General features: G+C 39.4%; 1 protein-coding gene across 2 annotated transcripts in view; it reads left to right on the forward strand.

Moving 5' to 3' along the window:
* The window catches only part of zbtb16a (zinc finger and BTB domain containing 16a), a 155,477-nt gene that overhangs the window by 58,548 nt on the left and 75,489 nt on the right, over positions 1–21,440 (forward strand). The window lies entirely within an intron of this gene.

Raw genomic sequence — 21,440 nt, forward strand, 5'->3', positions numbered from 1 at the left:
AGCATTTACTCTGGTATCTCAAAAATCTGGTTTACAACCATTCACAGATTCAAAATGATTGATCATGAATGCATTGTACAGTACAGATGACGTCCCTGCAGCCTGAAAGCTAAGCCTTATACATGCTTTCCCAGTTTAAATATATGGATGTGGAGCACAACCCATTTTTCAGTGATTTGTGGATTAAATAACTGTTCAGCCCAGTAAGGCTGAGCAGCTCTGGGAAACGTAACCCAAGAAGTGCCTGCACATCATCATCCTGTCATCCTACACGTCTGTGACATTAGAGGTCTGAAAGGCAGTACAAGTCAGAACTCTGGACACCTTGATTGGTCCAATCTGACAGAATTACATCCAACCCCAAACACACACACACACACATACACATATACACCAGCAGTCCTTGTGCTCTGAGCCTACTTAGCGCAGCACCGTTTTAATGGCATGAACCGTCTTTTATAGCAAAGAGCTTACACTCCTAAGGCCCTAAGTGCAGATGGTTTATTGAGACACTGTAAAAGCCATGGGACCTCTGAGGGAACCCCCCCCCCACACACACACACACACACACACACACATGCACAAAACCCCAAATCCATGTGTTGACATTGGCCCACAGATTGAGCCCTCTGTTTGGTACCCTGTATGTTTTCCAAAGGGACGCACTAAGCGGTCTGAATTGTCTGCTTGGCATTAATGTTGTTGTTGTTGTTGTTGTCGATGGGCATACCACCCCCCACCCTCCAATCCCGCGGCCCACCACTGTCAGTAGGCAGAAAACTATAATTGCTAGGATCATTTGTTTGTTCGTATCTCACCAAAACTTAAACAATGACTGAGATGGATGCTGACACTCCTGCTATGTTGTGACAAAGATGAATGACGAACTCACGCTGTGCCGGTGAATTGGCTCAGCACACAACTCAGCGTGTCAAAAACAAAAGTTGCTCCGAGGAAGTATTCAGTGTTTATTTTAAAATTACACCCCATTTTCACAGTCTCCCTGCTGCAAATGCACGCCCCCCCCCCCCCCGCATCTCACTCACTTGTCAATGCAGAGAGAAGAGCGCTCTGTCACGGACACAAATAGGATAGTGAATGTTTTGGAGATTTTATGTGTCCCCCCCACTATGTGCCTCTTCAGACATAACATCCTGCCTTAAAGCCTAGAGCTGGCTTGGTGTTTATGTTGTTTCATGTTGCGCAGTTCAGCGGTAAGCATGAAGGTTTGAACTCAGGATATATGACAAAGTGGGAGCTAAGGGTGAGTCGAGGTAATGTTGAGCTCAGACACTTGTTGACTGTTCCTGAAGTGTGCGTGCAGCTCTCTGCATGCTCCGGTGGAGATGAGCCGTAAAGAGCCATGCTCTCGCTCCTGACATGGATCCAAGTTAACCTGACTTGGCCTCAGGTCCGACTAGTCTTAAAGCAAACTTACAGTTAGAAGCATATTGGGCATTTGTCATTGTAATAATTGTTGTAGTTATAAGAGTAACAGTAACGCTAATGTAATGTACTTGGCGTATTATATTTCTCCTCTTAATATTTGCAGTAGTAGCAGTAAAGGTGCAAGAACAAGTTGTAATGGTAGTGATAGAAACAGAGGATTTACTAGCAGTATTGGAAGTTGTAGAAATAATAATATGGTAGTAGAGGTAGCAGTGATGGTAATAGTAGCATGTCAGTGTAGTGATAACAGCAGCAGTATTAGAAGTGTAAAAGTATTATCTATCAAACGTTTAAATTACCCCGTGAGACGATGAAAAATGTGCTTCCTTCTATTCCTCTTATCTGAATTGTTGTATACAGATATATTATGTAGACGTGTATATATACAGTTATAATTTCTGTTTTTCTTTTGGCTTTGTATATTTAGTATTTTGTCCACCTCATTTATATCAATAAGGGTAAACCTGGGATAATGTACATTTAACAGGATAACTGATCATGTTACTGGACCTGCATAAAATTATAAAAATAAAATAAACTAACAAACCTAAAAACGTTGAAGTCATCAACACTCAGTAATTTAAAGTGACAAAAATGTCACAGACTAAAAGCATTCTGAAGAAATGTTAAGTGCTTTTCGACAGCATTTGTACCATACATGCAGAGGGTTAACGGCGCTAAAAAGTCTCTCTAAAACAAATGAAATCCATTTCATGTTGAGGGAAGATCATGGTTTGGATTACATTTAGTTGTAGAGTTTAGGTAAATGTGTATGTGGGATATTAAGACCAGAGAGATCATGATTACGTCTTGAATAAGATCAGACTAGAGTGATTTGGATGAATATATCAGAACATAAATACAGCTCCGTCACATCCAGGAGGTGTTTGTGTGAGTTTCGACCACACTGAGGTAATCATTAGAAGACTTTCAGTATCTTCTGTGATATCAACAGGTGAATAAAAACTCACAATTTGTACCAATTGACATAAGGTGAAACTCTGTTGATATGAGATCAAATGGAAAAAGCAGAACACTGAAAACTCTAGGAAGAACCACATACTCCACCTTGAGAAAGGCAACCGAGCGGAAAATGTGGGCAGTGTATTTTTAGCAACAGTGGCAGCAAGTGCACAAACTTTTTTTTTTTCTTTTTCTCTTTTTTCCTCTTTCCAAGCGGGGCTGTCTTGATGCACAACATCAACCTGTGCTGTTACACACATCAGTGTTGATTCATAGTCGCTTTGGTCTGGCGTAAAAGGCAAGACAAGCGCTTCTGTGGAGACGGGCGACGGTTAGGGAAGAGACAGCGCTGAGGCAAAGCTTCTTTGATAGTTTTTGTTGTCTTTTTTTTTGCACTATTTCATTTTTTTTTTTGTCTCCTCCACCTCCGCCTCCACCGTTTGACTTTCAAGGCTTTTCTCAGTCTGACACTGCGTCTCGATTTTTATCGTGTCTCTCTGTAATGATGACACTTCACCAAGTCCCAAAACCCTCATCCTCAGCCCCTCCTATCCTCCTCCTCCTCCTCCTCTTCCTCCTCCTCCTCTGCCGCCGCCGCCGCTGCCGCCATCATCCTTCAGCTCGCTTCAGAAAAGACAGAATATTGGGGAGATGAAGCGAGAGAGTGGAGAGGCTTTTTGGTATGCGCAGCGTGTCATGGATGTGGAGCGTTTCAGACGCCGCCGCTGCTGCTGCTGTTGCCTCCTCCCTCCCCTCTGCTTTCCACTCTGCCTGCCTGTCTTCCTGCCTGCCTGCCTGCCTGCCTGCCTGTCTGTCTGTCTGTCTGTTTGTCTGTCTGTCTCTCTGTGCTTGTTGTACGGAGGACTTGGCGGCTTGCCAGTCTGGGCTTCTTGCCACCACTGAGGGTACAGTATGTACAGTCTACCTTGTGCCAGCTATTTATTTTTTTTCCTCTCGTCTCGTTCTGTCTCAGTCCTCTCCACGTTGTTGTTTTTTTTCTTTTTTCTTTTTTTTTTTTTTTTTTTGTATCAACGCCTGACGTTTAGTATTTGACAGTGTTTGCTGAGCCAAAGCCTGCAGATGGGGGTTCGAGCAGGGTGGAGGACTGTGACTCAGCCCCTTTTGGGTGCATTTTGAGGTCTTGGATGTTGTTTTCTATAATTGAGAGCAGCACCTTTACACTGGTTATAGAAAATGATTCCAGTATTACATAAACTTTGACCAACTGAATGCAGATGATTACCTTAAAAAAAACCAAAATAATCATGTTTTACCTAAAATTGTATTTGATTCCAGTTCTGAAACAGCAGTTAAACCACAATTAAACCCCAGAATAATAATAGTAATTCTAAATATATTCAAAAGTAGTGTTGGGTATTGAACTTTAATACGTCTTTGGTGCTGACCAAAATGTGTCCGTTGCACTGAGTATCTTGTTTAGTTATTCTTAGATCAGATCCTGATTTGAACAATTTAGATGTATTTAGCCAAAGTTCTTGTGCAGCTGCTTGTGTTTAGATAACATATAACATTTGAGAAGTTTGGCTTCTTTTATAAAAAATTCTAAAATGGCTTGTTGGAAAAAAAAACCTATAACCCGAGGTCTACATATTAGGAGCTTTCAGGCCATATGATGCTGTTTTGGCAAACTGCTGTTTCCGAGGTCTTCAACTGCCACACAAGTCTAGTTTGAATCAATGAATATGTATCAGTCAAACTGCATATTATCCACTGTATCAATAACCTACTAAGTGTGTGTGTGTGTCTTGTACTGAAGCTCACCAAACAAGACTAGACCAGACTGATATGATTCACAGTTTGTTTTCTGAGCGAGCCGATGCAGATAATAAGATTATCAATAAGACTCTCTCCTGAACACCCGCATCCCCATCTCTGTTACCACCAACTTTTCATCTCACTGCCTTTATAGTTTAAGAGTCTTAATCCTCTGTTTACAGTATGTATACATAGTAAAGAGTTTCCTGGATTAGTTGTCTGTGTGTGTGTGTCAGTGTGTGCGCATGAGATCTAAAGCACATTAAAACAGATCCATCTTTATTTAAACTGCAGGCGCAGGCTAAGTGTCTTGCTCAAGGGCACAATGCGATGATATATGAATGGAGAGATGGTGTCTGTGATGTGCTGCTTGGTAGTGAGGGAGCCGACAAGAGTATTTAAATATAGAGCATGGTGGATTGCACTGTCTGCTTGCTCAATACTGTCTGACTACATACTGAAATGTATCCATAGCATCGATTATTGGAACGTATCAGTACAAATACGTATGTGGTATTGAATGCTTTCTTAATTCTAAGGCATATATACGTCTTTGATTTGATATTTCCTGAAACCCTTCTAATATTTAACTGTGTTTTATATAAGAGAACTTATTTTATATTTGACTCTGGTGCATTTATCAGCATTTGGCTAATTTTTTGGTTAAAGTATAGGTTCACAATTTTTCAAGTCTCTCTTAAAACAATAGTCAGGTGCCAAAATGAACATTGAAACAGGTTTTTCCTTGCTATAGCCTGCCTTTAGCCTGTTCATACTTGATGTTAAGAGAGATCTCTCTTCATAATGCCTTCAAAATCCACAGTCCTCCTTCTGTGCAGCATGTATTTAAAAGTTTCTGTGAAGCTAATATGAAGCTTCAGCCACCAAAATTAGTGAAATCAAGAAGATATCTTTCAAAGATGAAGTCTTTTTAGTGCCAGTTTTTTTGTTACTATCCTTCTGCCACAGGTCAAAAGGGAAACACTGTTTGGAAAAAAATATAATTTTAACATTTTAAACTGAAAAGACTGTAATCTTGCAAGACGTATTGACTTTATTTGACTAACTGAAGCCTCATGTTAACTTTACATGAACTTTTTAATACATTTTTGCACAAAACAAGGACTGTAGATTTTGCCCCCCATCACTTACATTGTAAGCACATTTGGAGGAGGGAATTATTACAGCAAGAAAAACCTATTTAAATGTCGACAGACTTGGAAAAATTGTGAATCTGCCCTTTAAAGCATGTCTATATTCCGCAAATATAAACATGTGGTTTTGGTATTGGAAAAAAAACAATATCAAACTTTTCAAATGATGCAATACCTAGCTCTATGCTTAGTTAATCTGCACTTGCAAAAGACCGTCATCATCATCATCATCATCATTTTGACATTTACCAAGGATTATTTTGTTAGCATTCAACATCTCCCGACCCAATTAGTCTTCAACACATCTGCTGTCAAAACCCTCATAATAGACTGTATAGTGAACACACATAGCACATATCATCTCAGATTCTCTACATTATTTGCCGTAAAACGTGACTTAACATGATAATCTCCTGTCATTTCAGGTCATATACTAGCGCTGTGTGGTGGTGTGTCACACAGCCTTCAGCAGTTTGGTATGCTTGTGTTTGGTTTAGAGCATTAGTCAGCTAGTACAGTATATTTCCAGAGTGAGGTTTAAAGTTTAGAGCAGTGTTTTCTGAGCAGGCTGAAATAGGATTTGTCTTTTACGACACCTCGTTTGGTACTATAACATTATGTTGCCTATTTGTTGATCTTTTTGGGGTTGTATGTTAAAAAAGAAACAAAAAAAGCTGGGATACTTGGTTTAGAGCAACTAGAAATGACAAAAAGAAGAAAGCAACGACATGAATACACAGTCAGACGTTAAGCTGAATGAAGAATGTTTTATTTAAAAATTCATAGATGATCAGTAACCATGTGGATTTTAAAGTAAATATGTTTAAGTGTCTGTGCACCTGACTAACTCTAATTGTTCACATTTTGGTCTTTCGTTTATTTGACCTGAACAGCACACATTAGCTAAAATTATTATAAATGTGCCAAAGATAAACAAAAGGCAAGTTTTCCTCTTGTCGTCCCTGACTAGATGTTCAACTTGGCTCCTTGAAATTAAAAGCTTTGTTCTAGTCTGATCCCAATCTTAGCGTGGGAGCAAAATGCCCACGTAAATGTCCAGAGCGTTTAGATGAGGAGAAATGCAAAGAATTTGGATATGAACGCGGCGAGGCGGTAGGGCTGCTTTCCCATTGCTCTTTGTCTCTGTTTCTGTCTCTCGCTGCATTTGTTCGGCTGTTTGGCTGACGGCTGGTCGGCTGTTTTGGCGTTGTGCCGGCTCTTCCCTCACAGTGATGACGACATATTTGTGCCGGCAGGTCTGGATGTTCTGCCAGCATTCCAGCATTTATGATCGCTCGCAGATGTGAGTCCAGGAACACACTGTACTGTACCCAAACCGAGAAATTAATGAAACTTGACTGCCTTCCAGGCCACAAATTCTTAAATGTGTGTGTGTGTGTGTGTGTGTGCGTCTGTCTCTGTGTGTGTATGCATGACTGAGAAGAGAGACAGGAGACTCTGGGGAGGGAGGGGTGGCGGGGGGAAAGTGCTATTAAAAGCAAGTAGTAGGAAAAGAAGTAGTTCAGAAAAAAAATAAAAGTATGGCCCAAAGTGTTAAGTGGTTTGCATGTACATTTTTTTTACCGCAGCTTATGTTCTGTCCTGCCTGTGTGCACACACACACACACATATACACACATATATCCCTGCTGTTACCCTGTACATTAACACAGGATGACAGACAGAGTGGATAAAGAGCAGTAGCTCATGCTTTAGTAGGATAATGTAACTGCTTCTCTGCAACTTAAAATTCCCCTTTCCCCTGCACTCCTTGTAATACTTCCCCTGACCTGTTGATTTACTGGTCCAAACACCACTGGGATTATGCAGCTGGACAAGTCTTGGCTGGGTTATATTACATGAGAGGAGGGCACGTCGGGGACAGACAAGCGAGAGGTGACATGACGCAGGGGTCGACTTATAATACTGTAGAATCAGTCGTTGCTGTCAGATTGATATTTTTATTTCCAGCGGAGACAGGCGGTGGAAGCAGGGGGAGGTAAGGGGAGGAGGAGTGGAGGGGAGGCAGGGGGGGAGAACTTGTTAGACCGCTGTCCTGAGCAAATGTGACTTCATTGGAAACGTGTTTCACCAAGCAGCTGCGCTCCTTAGCCAGTACTCAGTGTACCTGTGCCGTGAGCTTCTGGGAAAAGTAGTGTTTTTAAAGAAATAAGACGTAAAAATAGCCAGGCCGACGAATACGTGAGGCATGATCCTCTGGGTGATAGACTCTCCAGCTGACCAGGTTGACAGCTCCCTGTCTGGAGGCACACTCAGACTAGACGGCCAGTTGCCTTCAATGTAATTTTGCTCAGCATGGTTCTACCTGACACCTGTAACTGTATTCCTGGAAGAAGCTGTGTGGTTACTAAGAGGAACTTGCACTGCTGAGAAATGTTTCACTAACTAGCAAAAGATGTGTCATAGTTTAATGATATGTATGATGTTATTGCAGAGAAGTACAAATCATACTCTGACGTCGAATTTACATTTAAAGGTGCCAAAGTATGTGCAGCATGTTTTAGCTAGGCGTGGGGCTAAGGTTAGTGATGTTGGGTAATCCATCTGCTGACTCATTTATCTTGGAACGTCGGTAGTCCAGGAACATGTAATTTTTCTGGAAGACCAATGTAAGGAACCTTCTGCAAGAGACTGCATTGAGGCTTGTAAGTTAGCGGCGGCAGCAGTTAGCGTGGGAAGTGATTGATATGAAATTTGCTTACTTCCAATGCCCCATTTAGGACTGTTCTTTTTATTTTTAGCCACAGATAAGATTAGCAACAATCTGTGAGTTTTTTTATACCATCCAACACTTATAGGTATTGTAGCCTCCAGGGGCTGCTAGTTTCGCGTCAGACTTTTAAAATCTAAAATAATCCCTGTCGTATTTCCTTTCCCTAAAGACAATAAATATGTTGCCCTTCCATCCTTTATCTGATAGTGCCAGACAAATTTTTGCACGAGAATAACAGAACAGCGCCGTCTTTCTGTTTTGTGCTCCTGTTTGTTTATGATCTTAAAATGAACAAGCAACTGATTTATTGATGGTACAATGTGACTGAACTGTAGCTAGAACATGTTCAAATAGAAAGTATGTTAATCAATTTGGGTACGGCGAATTATCGTTCAGGTACAGAATTGTCAACCGTAACATATTGGGCTCTTGCTTTTACGGTATATTATCTTATCATACTTATCTGTCTAACACGTGGAAATACAATTACATAGCATTTTACATGGGAATACATTAATGCAACCACATAACATTGAAACTAGCTTAAAATAAAAGTAATGCCTTCAGATACATCATATACAGTATGTACAAGCTCAGCTTTTATTCACAAGATGTGAAAAGATTAATCGTCCCTCAAACATAAATACTACTAATTGTATAATCCCACAAGTAATCACCTTTTTCTCAAACAAGCAGCTCCAACAGAGCCGTTACCATCTTTTCTTGTGGTATCGGTTACTCCCAAAGCCTGTCAATCAAGAAGTTGGACGGGGAAGCTCAGAGTTGACTTTTCAGCCCTCTCTATTTTCAGACAAGAAAGAAAAAAAGGAGGACTTGATCTTATTCCTTTTATTACAGGGATATTGCAGCTTTAAATCCTTTTGGTTGCTAAGTAGCGAGTGCCCCTCTGCTCCCTTAATGGGCCTGATTTGGTATTCCGCTCTGATGCCAAGTCTTATTTTTGTATGCGAGACAAAGTGTTTTGATGGAGGGTGATTGCTGAAACGTCTGTGTGTCTACCAAAGGCTGTTTTTTTTTTTTTTTCTTTTCTTTTTTTTTTTTTTTTCTTTTTTGGTGGAGAGTGAGAGTTTTATGGCCTCTCAGTACAGTACACTGTGTGCCTTCTGCTCAAAACAAGAACACAGTCGATTGAATTTTGGATTCGCTTCATCATCCCTCCCTCCTCCCAGCAGCTTTGTTGTCAGCGAGCAGCATGTGTGTGTGTGTGTGTATGTGTCTGAGAGAGAGGGAGCGAGCGAGCAAGAGAAAGAGAGATGTGAGTGCTCGCTGTGTGTGCTTGATGCGTATGTGTGTATGTGTGGTAAAAGTCAATTATTGCAAAAGGCTGCCAATTAATTTGCTCTCCTGGAAATTCGAATGATACTGTAGAATGCACACACACTCATAAACACATGTGTGCACATGAGTGAAGCGCACACACACACTCATTCACACACACAAACATGCAGTAAGCACGCACACTCTGCTCACCATTACGTCGAAAAGGAGGGAGAAGAAGATGCACAGGCTGCAGACATTTGTTTGCTCCAGAGTTTGATGTCAAATTAGGTTGTGTGTGTGTGTGTGTGTGTGTGTGTGTGTGTGTGTGTGTGTGTGTGTGTGTGTGTGTATGTGTTCAGAGGGGCTCTTGCTGGATGAATAGTGAACATTGCTCAAGGGGGCTAAAGCAGGATCAGGTGGAATTGCCCGGTCTAGTCTCCAGGTATTCTGGGAGTGTCTTTTTTTAGGCAAAGGGTCCTTCAGACTGTCTCAGGGCGTTGAGATGGCAGAGGGGCAGAGCTGATTGTGAATCCTCCATGGCACTTATCTCGACACAATAAGTCTTGTTTTTTTGAAAAAGAATTTGCTAATCGTCATCATCAACATTGTTTATTTTAGGGATGAAGTAGAACTTAGAAGCAGATGTAACTTTCAGACACATTCTGTGATTAAATCAATTGAACATGGTGTGTAACACATTAAATGTGACAAAATGTATTGCAAATACTCTCTGATCTGGTTACGATTTTTAAAAAAAGATGACCTCATGAAACCAAAGTTTACTTTAAAAAAAAAAAAACTTGGGAAGACAAAAAAAGTGTGTGTGAGTTTGTATGGCTGGTACTGGCAAGGTCCAGTTATGCAATTCTCTATAGCAATTAGTGGTATTTGCCACATTCAGAGGAGGTGCTGCTATGTGTATCTGGACTGCACATGTTGATATAAGCCGTGCTCTATTTTTACTCTTGTTTCAATATATTTCTCTTTAATACGTAATTACTCTTTACAGAGATATTCATTGGATCATCGAAATTCCTTAACCTTGGGGGACTTTTGGCTAAGCATGTAACAAGCAAGACATGTGAGGGAGGCTCCTACAAACAAGTTTCATTTTTTTAAGCCTTCAAGTTCTGTTGGTCATATTTACTTTTTCAGTTTTGACTTTTGCATTGGACTGCAACACTAAATCACCATCAATCACCCACAAAGCCACAAGGAAACATAGAAAAACAAGACACAAGTGAAGCGACCATGCTAACCCCTAAGCTGATGCTCCAGATGGTTTGTTACACAGAACCATCTGAGAAGTCATCCTTGGAAATTGTTTGGAAAAGGGCCCTTTCAAAAAATACTTGGCAGGTGATTGGATGAACCATCTCTATCACTCTCTATCACCGTCTTACCTTGCGAGGCAGCTGGATTTGCAAGATCACTTGAGAATCCTCATAGGATGCTGATTGGTCCGAACTACCGGTGGTTTGCACACAAGCACATAATTGGAAGCCTGACCAAATGGATTCTTGTGATGTTGTGACATCGTGATCTTGTGAATCCAGCTCCTTCTCAATGTATGCTAACCCTTATGAATCCTGTAATGGTGTCTGACGCTGAAGCTAGTGCTGAGCTACTCACCGAGCTTGACAAACTTCATGCCTTTCTCCTGAAAGAGCTAAGTACATCAATTAACTCACCATTGAAAGAAGCACTTGAAAGTGCACTTTCACCCATCTCAGCATCTTTGGATAAGACTTTATCCACTACCGACTCTCATGGACAAATATTAAACGAGGTCAAGCACACACTATCAGACCCCAGTTATAAAACTGTGGCTCTAGAAGTAAGATGCGCTGCTCTCAAGATGGAGAACAACCAGCTTAAAGCCAAGACTGATGACCTTGAAAATAGGTCAATCAAACATGCAAACTCTTGGAATTCCTGAAAAAATAATACCGTAAAAATATACCGTAAAAGCAAGAGCCCAATATGTTATGGTTGAGTCGTAGTAGCTACCAAAAGATAGTAATGTAATATTATTGCCTCTTCAGGCTTCTGATTTTCACTAAGGCGAATTTGATTGTGATGAACAATTGAGGCTTTAATCAAACAAAGGTTAAAGGTTAGGTTAAGGTTACTCAAATACATTGTACATACTTGATCCACTGTAAAGAGGGAAAGATTACATAGATCCAGATGTATTGTAACCCTTATTCACTGTTGAAACAAAATCGAACGCAGATGCTTCATTTAGCGGCATACTAGGGACCGTCACGAAATTACATACAAAAGGAAAAATGTGACAGTCATATCTTAATAAATAAATAAATCATTTGTAGACAGACAATTTAAATGTCATTCAAATGTAATATGACATAATTATCAAAGTGTATTGAGTGTATTTTTACCAAAATTTATTTATTTTCCCAAAAGTCAGGACTTGGGCGCTCTTCTTCTTCTTCTACTTCTCAGAGTATCACTCAACCTTGAAAAATTATACATTTGGTAAAACCATACGCCTGGCAACTGATACTATTGGCTGAGAGTTAGACACCACCACAAAGTCATGTATGAGGGGAAAAAAGTAACTGTGGGCTGTGTCTTCATAATAAGATTATTTGTAGACATACAAGTACTTCAAAAGTGATTTTTTTAATAGGCTAAAATATCGTGTGTATTGTGTATTAAATGCTCCCACTTGTTTCTCAGTTCCATATTTCAAGGGTGTACTGATCCTGGACAGTCTCGGGTCACCCTTTTGAGTTGATCCCTTCAAGTTCAGCAATTATAATTGTGGGGAAAACACACAGCCGACAATTGGTATTGATTGACAGAAAGAGGCAATAGACTCCTACCCTCTGTTGTCAATTGTCTGCCCTTAGCTGACTCATTACAATTTCTTTTTTCCTTTTATACACATAGGCCAATAGAAATAAGAGGTGTTCTTTAATCTAGCTTACCTATGCTATTGTTCTGCTGAGGGGGAGAGGGTTAGATCTAAAGGCTTAATTCTGTTCTATAAATAGAGCCACTCTCATGTGAGAAAGGAGAGGAAAGAAGAAGTTTCAGATGCACTGGAAACCGAGCACACAGTTTTTTTCCTGCGGTCTTTTCTGTTCACGAAACAAGACGTACAAGTTTTGCTTTTTTGTTTTTTTTTGTGTTGTCCTTAAGCCTTGGAGGTATTGGAGAATGAGAGGGGTTGGCTTTAGGATGTATCTTTGCTCTCTTATCTGTTAAATGATTGAATCGATCTTAAAAATGCATTGCACATGATTTCTGCCATATCAGACATAGGCCTGAGATTTTATTTTTGTTTCTTTTGGTAAATGGCACCAAATAACAAGGTTAATAGAGGCAGTCAGGCAATCATGGAATATTAAAGGAATGAATAGCCCGGTCACACACTCAAAAGTTTTTTCTCACCTTAAACGTCTCAGTACTGAGATTGTGGTCTTGCAGGAGACACATTTCAAAGTGGCAGACCAGAAAAAAATTACAAAAAGGTTGGATTAATCAAACCTGCCATTCTAACTTTAACAGTAAAGCTAAAGTTGTAGCAATATTGATCAGTAAAAAGATTCAGTTCATCCCCTTTAAAACTATTTCTGACCCCAACAGTTTTTATATTATTTTTATGGGTTCTTTATAAGACATGCCGATCCTTTTAGTCAGTGTATATAGTCCTAACTGGGACGACATTCAATTTGTTAACAAACTCTTATCTTCTCTCCCCTGTTTAAATACACACTGATTGATCTTAGGAGGTGATTTAAATTGTGCAATCAATCAGAGATTGGATCGTTGAAGCTTGAGAGTAGTCCCCCCAATGGGAATGGCAAAAGCTTGTGCCACATTTATTGAGGAGAATGGATATGTGGACCCATGGAGGTTCTAAAACCCTTCAGCCAAAGAATTTTTTCTTTTTTTTTCAAATGTCCATCCTACATTTTCCAGGATAGATTACTTCTTTGAAGACTCAACCGTTCTAAGTGAAGTCAAATCTGTGGAAAAAAATGGCAATTGTCCTATCATATCATGCCCCACTGACACTTAAAATGAACCTCTACAATTTCTTTACAGATCATTCTCCATGGAAATTTATCTCATTATTGCTATCCAATGAGAAATTCTACAACTACCTATCAAAATCTATAGAATCATTCCTAGATATACAAATACAGATTAATCCATCTCTCATTCATTACTGTGGGAAACTTTAAAGGCATTCCTAAGGGGCCCAATAATTGCCTATTCCTCTCATATAAGTAAACAATGCAAAAAAACTACTTAAAGAATTAACATAATCAATATTAAACATAGATCACCAGTGTTCCACAAACCCCAAAAAAGATTAGATCTACAATCACAATTCAATTTGTTATTCACAAATAAGGCAGAGCGCCCATTACTCCATTCCAGTTTTTATTATGATTACAAAGAAAAAGAGAGTAGGCTTCTCACTAATCAATTAAAATGATCTCGGCTTATACCCCAGGTGAAGGACCCTGGTAATAACTTGGTGTCAGACCCTCAAGAGATTGACAAAATTTTTACATAATTTTATACACTTTTGAAGCACCAGCAGACGATTCCAAAATGCTAAATTTAATATTTAATTAATATTTCAACAATCAGTGAGGATCTTGCCATGGATTTGGAGATACTTGTAGGTCTTGTTACAGCTATAAGATCAGTACAGAGCTGGAAGATTCCAGGTCCAGATGGTTATTCTGCCAATTTCTATAAGTTTGTTATAAGTTTGCTGACAAGCTCTCGCTTCTCTTGCTTAATATGTTCCAAGACTCGATTGAAAATGGTCAGTTACCTCCAACACTTAATCAGGCATCCATATCCCTTCTACTTAATAAAAAAACAAGAACCCCACTAACTGTGGTTCTATCTCACTTCTGAATGTGAATGTCAAGATCATTGCAAAGGTGTTTGCTCTCCATTTAGAATAAATTCTTCCAAATATCATCTCTGAAAACCAGATGGGCTTCATAAAAAAACGGCTTCTTTTAAATCTTATATACTTTCCCAGCAACAACTCCTCTCTGGAAGTGGTCACCTGCCAATGACTGAATCAAACAGGGCTATTTATTCACAGTATTTGACAAATTTGGTTTTGATAATAACTGTATTGCATGGATCTGTCTTCTCTATTCCTTACCACAAGCTGCGGTCTGCACTAATTCTATAGGGTCTCCGTTTTTTAACTTCTCCAGGAGACCTCATCAGGGATGTCCCTTATCCCTATTGCTCTTCGCTATAGCCATCAAACCACTTTCCATAGCGCTACAGACTTCACCATTACTGCAAGGTGTGAAAAAAGGAGGGGTTGAGCACTGTGTGGCTTTATATGCTGATGATTTGCTAATGTACTTAACTGACCCTGAATATTACACAACAACAATTATCTCACTCCTTGTGGATTTCAGGTTATTTTGCGGGTCCAAATTAAAACTTCATTAAGAGTGCTTCCCAATCAATGAGAAGGTCCTACAAATTTGACAAGCTTCAATTCCATTTCACTTATCCTATTCAGGTTTTAGATATCTTGGTATTCAAATTACTCGCTACCTCTTCTGTCTTTGCACAGCAAATCTTACCCCACTGCTGAATCAAATCAAATTTGATTTCAACAGATGGAATAGCCTTCCACTGTCATTAACTGGTAGAATCCAATCAGTAAAAATGAACATTCTCCCAAAGTTTCTGTATTTTTTCCAATGTCTCCCTATATTCCTCCCTAACACAGAGTGTTCCTGAGTTGACAGATGACTATTGAGAGGAAGCATTAAAACAGGACAACTCCTCCCCATCATATGCTAGCCTAGCAATCATTCAATTTAAGGTTTTTTACATAGAATTCATTTTAGTAAATTCAGGCTAGCTGAGATTTACCCAGGCTTGGATCCACGGTGTGACCATTGCTTTCACTCTGACCCACCAAGCCCACAAATTGCCATCTTTGGAGTACCAAATAATTTGTTCTTATCCTTGAATAATAAACAAAATGATATTATTGCATTTACAACTCTTTTGACTCACTGAAACTCACTGGAAATCTCCCTCATCACCATCACATTCTGGGCCATTAAAATATGCAATTTCATATTTAACCTCATCTGCTGTTTTGTCTGTTTTGTTTTGTTCTTGAAAATTTGAAACATGTAGACATTTGTTACTTTTGGATACTGTATTTATACCTACATCTCCAGTAATAAAAATACTTTTTAGAAATTCCTTAACCTCATATCGTCATATCCTTCATATCGTGTCAAAGTGCATACACGTACAGGCATGAGCGTATGTGTGTCCAAGGGGGGCGGGTTGGTGGTCTTAAAGGGTTTCTGAATACATTACAAACACCCCCTCCCAAAACAAAAAAGAAAAACAGTGGTAGTGATGAGAGGTGGGTAGTACAGGGGGGAGATAAGGTTGTGAGAGCAGGAGGCTGAATTTAAATCGTAATTGGCCGACTTCCACAAGCTTGTGGGCATTTTAATGAGTCATAATAACTTCATTTAAAACCAGCTGAGCAGAAAATAGATTGGAGAGGAGCCTGTGGCTAGTATGGATTTGTGTTGCTGTGTGAATGTGTGCGCGGGTGTGTGTGTGTGTGTGTGTATTGAGCTTGACTGTAAAACCTACAGACTTGCACACACACACACACACACACACACACACACATACACACCCTGCAAAAAGTAACTGGTGCGACATTTATCCAGGACAGCTCGCAGAATAACACTGAGCTGCTTTTCATGCAGTGTTTTTTTTGTGTATTGGTACACGATAATGAGACAATCAACACATTTATAACATGGTGATCGTGACACTTATACTACAGTTACAACTAACATTACAGCACTCAATATCCAAATAATATCATAAAATAGGTCTGTAAAAGAGCGAATATGTGAAAGAAGTGAAACTCAGAATTCTCACCCCAATAGGTGTTTCATTTAAGCCAAATCATTGACATAGTGTACATCTCACCTGTTTGTTTTATTGTTCTTGTTAGAGGTGTACCTTTCCCACCCTATAACCAACCACTGTTAACCTGACCAGAGGATCAATGTATCTGAAATTACCACACAACTGTATACAGTACAGTGGTGTGCTCACCATTTTAAAATGTTGCTCGTATATTTAGTGAGAATTATCATACCCTGTTGTAGTGAACAGGCTGTGTTTTGTGTATTTATGATCCAAATATTTCAAGAGCCTACTAATGAAATTATCTCTAACATCCAAAATGTCATGAAGAATTAGTATCCCACTCATTTTAATTTGTGGCTATTTTCAACAACATAATATAGTGCTGAGCTCAATATTTAAGAAAACTCTTATATTCAGTATTTTGGACAATGCTGCATGCAGCTAAGCCAGCCTAATTCTGCTAATTCTGAGTGCCACAGACCTTTTGCTATGTGTGCTAATATCCAAGCATGAAATGAGCTGTCTGTCTGTCCGAGGTCTGCTGTGAGCAAAGCTGAAGCTCTGTAGCTGTCATTCTGCTATATATTGTTACCATCATCTACTTATGAGCTTTATAGGGAGTCGCACCTGGAAGTGAAGGGGGAGTTATCCCATGAGACAAGCGGCGTGTGACTGAGTCCTTTCAGGAAAAAACAAAAAAAACAAAAAAAAAACCCACTATCCTTGTTTCAAAAAATGCCTCAGATTTCTCCAGCATTATGTCCAACAGTAAAACATTGTTCTGTTAATGATATAACAGTGTGTCATACGTTCACGTTGGCGATTAGATTTTCACTACCACTTGTCGCAGTCTCTGTAATGAGTCCCTGGTATTCACTGACATCGGCAGAAATGGAAGTCAGCCAATCAAATTTGACAGCTCTCTCATTGTGTCATGACAGTGTGTGTAATTAAGCAAGTTTGACATGACTGTAGACAGTCACACACTTCTCTGTTCACTTGTCCTGTTCAGATTATTGGCCTGCTCATGCCTCGAGCTTTAAATCGAGGCTGTATTAGTCACTAGTATTCCCATGTTTAACAACTCAGCCAGACATATGCTTTTTTTTCTGTATATCTTAGCTGCACCATGTGACAGTCAGATGAATGACATATACATATGTCATTGTCTTTGCCTGGTCCAAATTTTGCTTTTTTTTATGTTGCCTACTTTTATTTATTTAACAGAGCAAGACTCATTTTTTGACAGTTTGACAGATTTTCTTTAGCATACTAAAAATGTATTTTTAAATTTGAATGAAATGTCATTATGGCATTTTTTTTTTTGCAATGAATCTAGCTTTTGTTACAATCCCAAATGTGAAAATGAAATGGGCGGGATTGTTTGTGACACAAATAATAATAAAAGTAAATATTCTCTCAGGCACGACCTTTTATTGCATTATGTAAGTTGGCCAATAGCTCTGGGAAACTTTTTAGATCAATTTCGCAGCACAGATTAGAAAGCTATGAATCCCATTTATGGAAGAGCTCCCTCATGAAATGCTCTTTGAAACTTTTATATTTTCGGATGAAGAGAGAATGAACCCGGCTAAGCAAAGATCTGCCGACGGCACTTTCATGTGGGGGGAAGAAAGAAAGCAAGAGAAAGTGAAAGGAGACAGAGCGAACGAGGCAGAGAGAGAAGATAAAAGCACTCCTAAAGCCATCTGGAAGTAGCCAGGACACACAAGGATTGCTTTTATGCTACTAATTCCACTGGGAGGTGCGACATAAAAGCAAAGCATGGATATTGTGTTATAACTGTTGAAAACAAGCAAGTGGCCACGGAATACTAATATGGTCGGTCAGAGGGAAAAGCACTTCAATCACAGGCCTTTTTGGATGGCCTCTCAGAGGATTTTTGGGGTGGTGTGGGGGTATGGGGTTTATTGATTTGCAACTATTAGTTGACTATCTTGCAGACAGTTTCTGAAAAGGCTGCACCACATCTGTACTGTGTGGCTTATCTAAGTGTTTCATGTGATAATTAGTTATTAGATGTATTTACATGCAGGTAGAATCCTAATCATTGTCCCTTCTTTGATAGTTTGATACTTTAAGGTTTTCATCATATAAAATGGGGAAGACAACATTCAATCATGATTTCAGAGTCATCTTTATTAAAAACAACATGATGCAATAGATGCTCTCAGCCCGCGGTTTGTTTGGCGGTACTGCTAACAGATACACCAGTTGCTCTTCGTACAGTATGCTGCTTTTCACACAGTGTAGTCGAGTGTTTGCTGCCCCCAGTGGTCAATACATGTGTCATTTGAAACAGAACTCTGGGACCTGTATTATTACAACACACTTGCTGTTATTATCACATTAAAGGAGATGTGAATTATTACCTAAGGCTATAGTGATAATAATTATGTGTAAGCATGCCACAATCATAAAGTGAACAAACAGTAACATTATAGCACTGATAGCACTGTTAGTTCACTGCCTCAGGCGATCTGTGCACAGTATGACAGTATCACGCTTCTTTTAAATCATTTATAATGTCCGTATGCAGTTTGCTTGACCTGCTTTTAAGGGGAATCGCATGTAAATGTACCCAGTGAAAGTTCCTATAAGAGCGAGCCTTTGCTTCATGAGATGTCCACCGAATATGCAAAGACGTCTCTGTGGGTTAAACTGAAAAGAGCACAAAGACATAATGAGTGCACCCAGCATGACAGTGACACACACCACCGATACAGATGTTTCTGTCAAACTGTCACCCGCTTTCAGACTTACACAAACCTTTTGAAATGTTGCATAAAATTCAATGTGAACTTGGGATGTTTGCATCAGGCTGGTTGAAGTGAATAAATCAGCTCCTTGAACATCAAAAAGCACATCCGGCTGAAAAATCCAGCCCGGTTGGTACGTTCTGTCACATTTTGCTGCTAGTGGCACAGTTTTAACAGGCTTTAGAAGATGATAATAAACTGAGTAAACTTGCTGTTAAGTAACTGCATATTCAATAGAATAGTGTTTGTGTTTTAGGCTTTTCGGAATTAAATTGGATCAGTCATGCAGACGCAGTTTTGTTTCCATTTAACTATCCAACAAGTTTGAAATAGATGTTTGAAATGTCACAAAGTATTAAATATGATAATAGAAGTATCAATCAGTATTGCTGTCACTGCAATATCTGTTTGCTCTTTTTTAATATGTCACAACCAAATTGGATAATTGCATGCTAAAAATAATAGATAAGAATGAACGTGACAGATTCTACTGTACCAACTACCGATTATGCAACCTGAATAGACATTAGATGTTTAATGCAAAATCATGGTCATACTGTGAAATAACCAAAACATTGACCTCACTAGATTGTCATTGACATGCAAGATTTTGCGATTTGACTTGATGCATGCAGCCACAATTTATAATACTGCACTTTTTTTTTAATAACTTAGCTTATAACTAGCTTTTACTTTGTTGCAATTAACACACCAAAATGCACAAAATGAATAAAACATACAATAAATAAATGAAATTAAGTAAAATTTACATCCAGCAAAAGAATTTCCCAGATAACCCTACTAGGTAACAGCAGGAACAGAGGGGGAAAAAACCCTACTCAGAGAGCAACTAGAGAGGACAGGCGAACCCTTTGAACCGTACAGTCACCATTTGGCCTATTTCTGCCTCAGCTGATTGTATCCCCCCCCACCCTCCCCACCCACCCGCACATATACACACACACACACACACTTCTCTACTTCTGGCCGCCTGCCAAGAGCTGTCATTGCCTCTACAGTATCAGTTCTGCTGTATCTATATCCAGAGCTGTGTGGAGGCCCGTGCACAAAGTGGCGGGTCTTCAGGGGGAAGTGGGCTGACAAACCCTCAAACCAGAATAGCGTTAATACCAGAATCCACTTCACTTTGGTCAAAAGAGGAAAATTATTAACAATTTTTTTTTTAAATGTGGTATCCAGGGTAAAAATGACCAAACTTTTAAAAGAAATCTTAAGCCTCATTTAAGTGACTTTCACTCATTACAGTAAACAGAACATGTGAAAATCAGTTTCCAATTGTCTGTTCTTTATTTAGGACTATACGTGTCTATGTATAATGCACTATGCATGCCGCAAGCAATGTCTTTTAACTTTATTGTAGCACAAAATGAAAGCAGCTGATCAAGGCAGCCTGAGAGCTGAGCTCAGGCTCTCATAAATGATAACTAATTGGATCTCAATGTCATCTGTGCTGTGGGTCTGGACAGAATCTGATCTTGGAGGATTTCCTTCATCTTTTTCTTACTTTACTCACCAAATAATATCCTTACTCTGACACCCCATTTGGGGAAAAACAAATGACTTAATGGAAAAGAGCTAGTAACCTCTGTATGGTGTCATTTGGCAGATAACACGGGCTTGATGACTACAAGTTCTGTGGTATTTTGAGACAAGTTTATACCCCTAAATAGCTTTTGTTGTGCGATTTCCCTAATTGATCCGATTTGCCCGTTTGAAGTCAGCACTTATTAAGTTTTATGTGGAAGATTTAACAGGGTGGAAGAGAGGATTTTGGAGTCAAACAAAATAAACAAGTATGTAAATCAATGCACCTGAGAGCAGTAAAAAAAACCTGCATGTTTCAAGTATTTCCTGTTGTTTAGCCATTTGGATATCCTATCATCTGCAGCTTCAGTTATGTCTCCTGTTGTTTCTATTGGCTTTAGCTTGGCTTCTCTCCTGAGTTGAATTGACTCACACAAAAAAAAAACCTGCTCTCATTGTCTTTTTTCGGTGATCGTACAATTAACTAATCTTTGCACCAAAAGCACAATTTTTTTCATCTTCTTTTCTGAATAATTTTTGAAATGTCATCACATCACACCCGTGCTTTGTTTCCAGATTTTGCACCAATGCAAGTTTACACTCTTCTTCCCTCATTTTTTTTCTTTGTCACTGTTTTACTACCCAAGTGATCACTGTATTCCCTGCTTTCCACTCAGGCCCTGTGACTCCAGCCTTAATAAACTCAGCATTGCCTTTGACAATGTGTGACTTGAAAGCAGGAAATAATGGGCCCTAAACACTAAATCTTTACAGGTTATTGACCTGGGGTAGGAGAGGGAGAGTGTGTGGGGGGAG

The sequence above is a fragment of the Thunnus albacares genome, chromosome 13, assembly GCF_914725855.1.
Source record: "Thunnus albacares chromosome 13, fThuAlb1.1, whole genome shotgun sequence".
NCBI lineage: Eukaryota > Metazoa > Chordata > Actinopteri > Scombriformes > Scombridae > Thunnus > Thunnus albacares.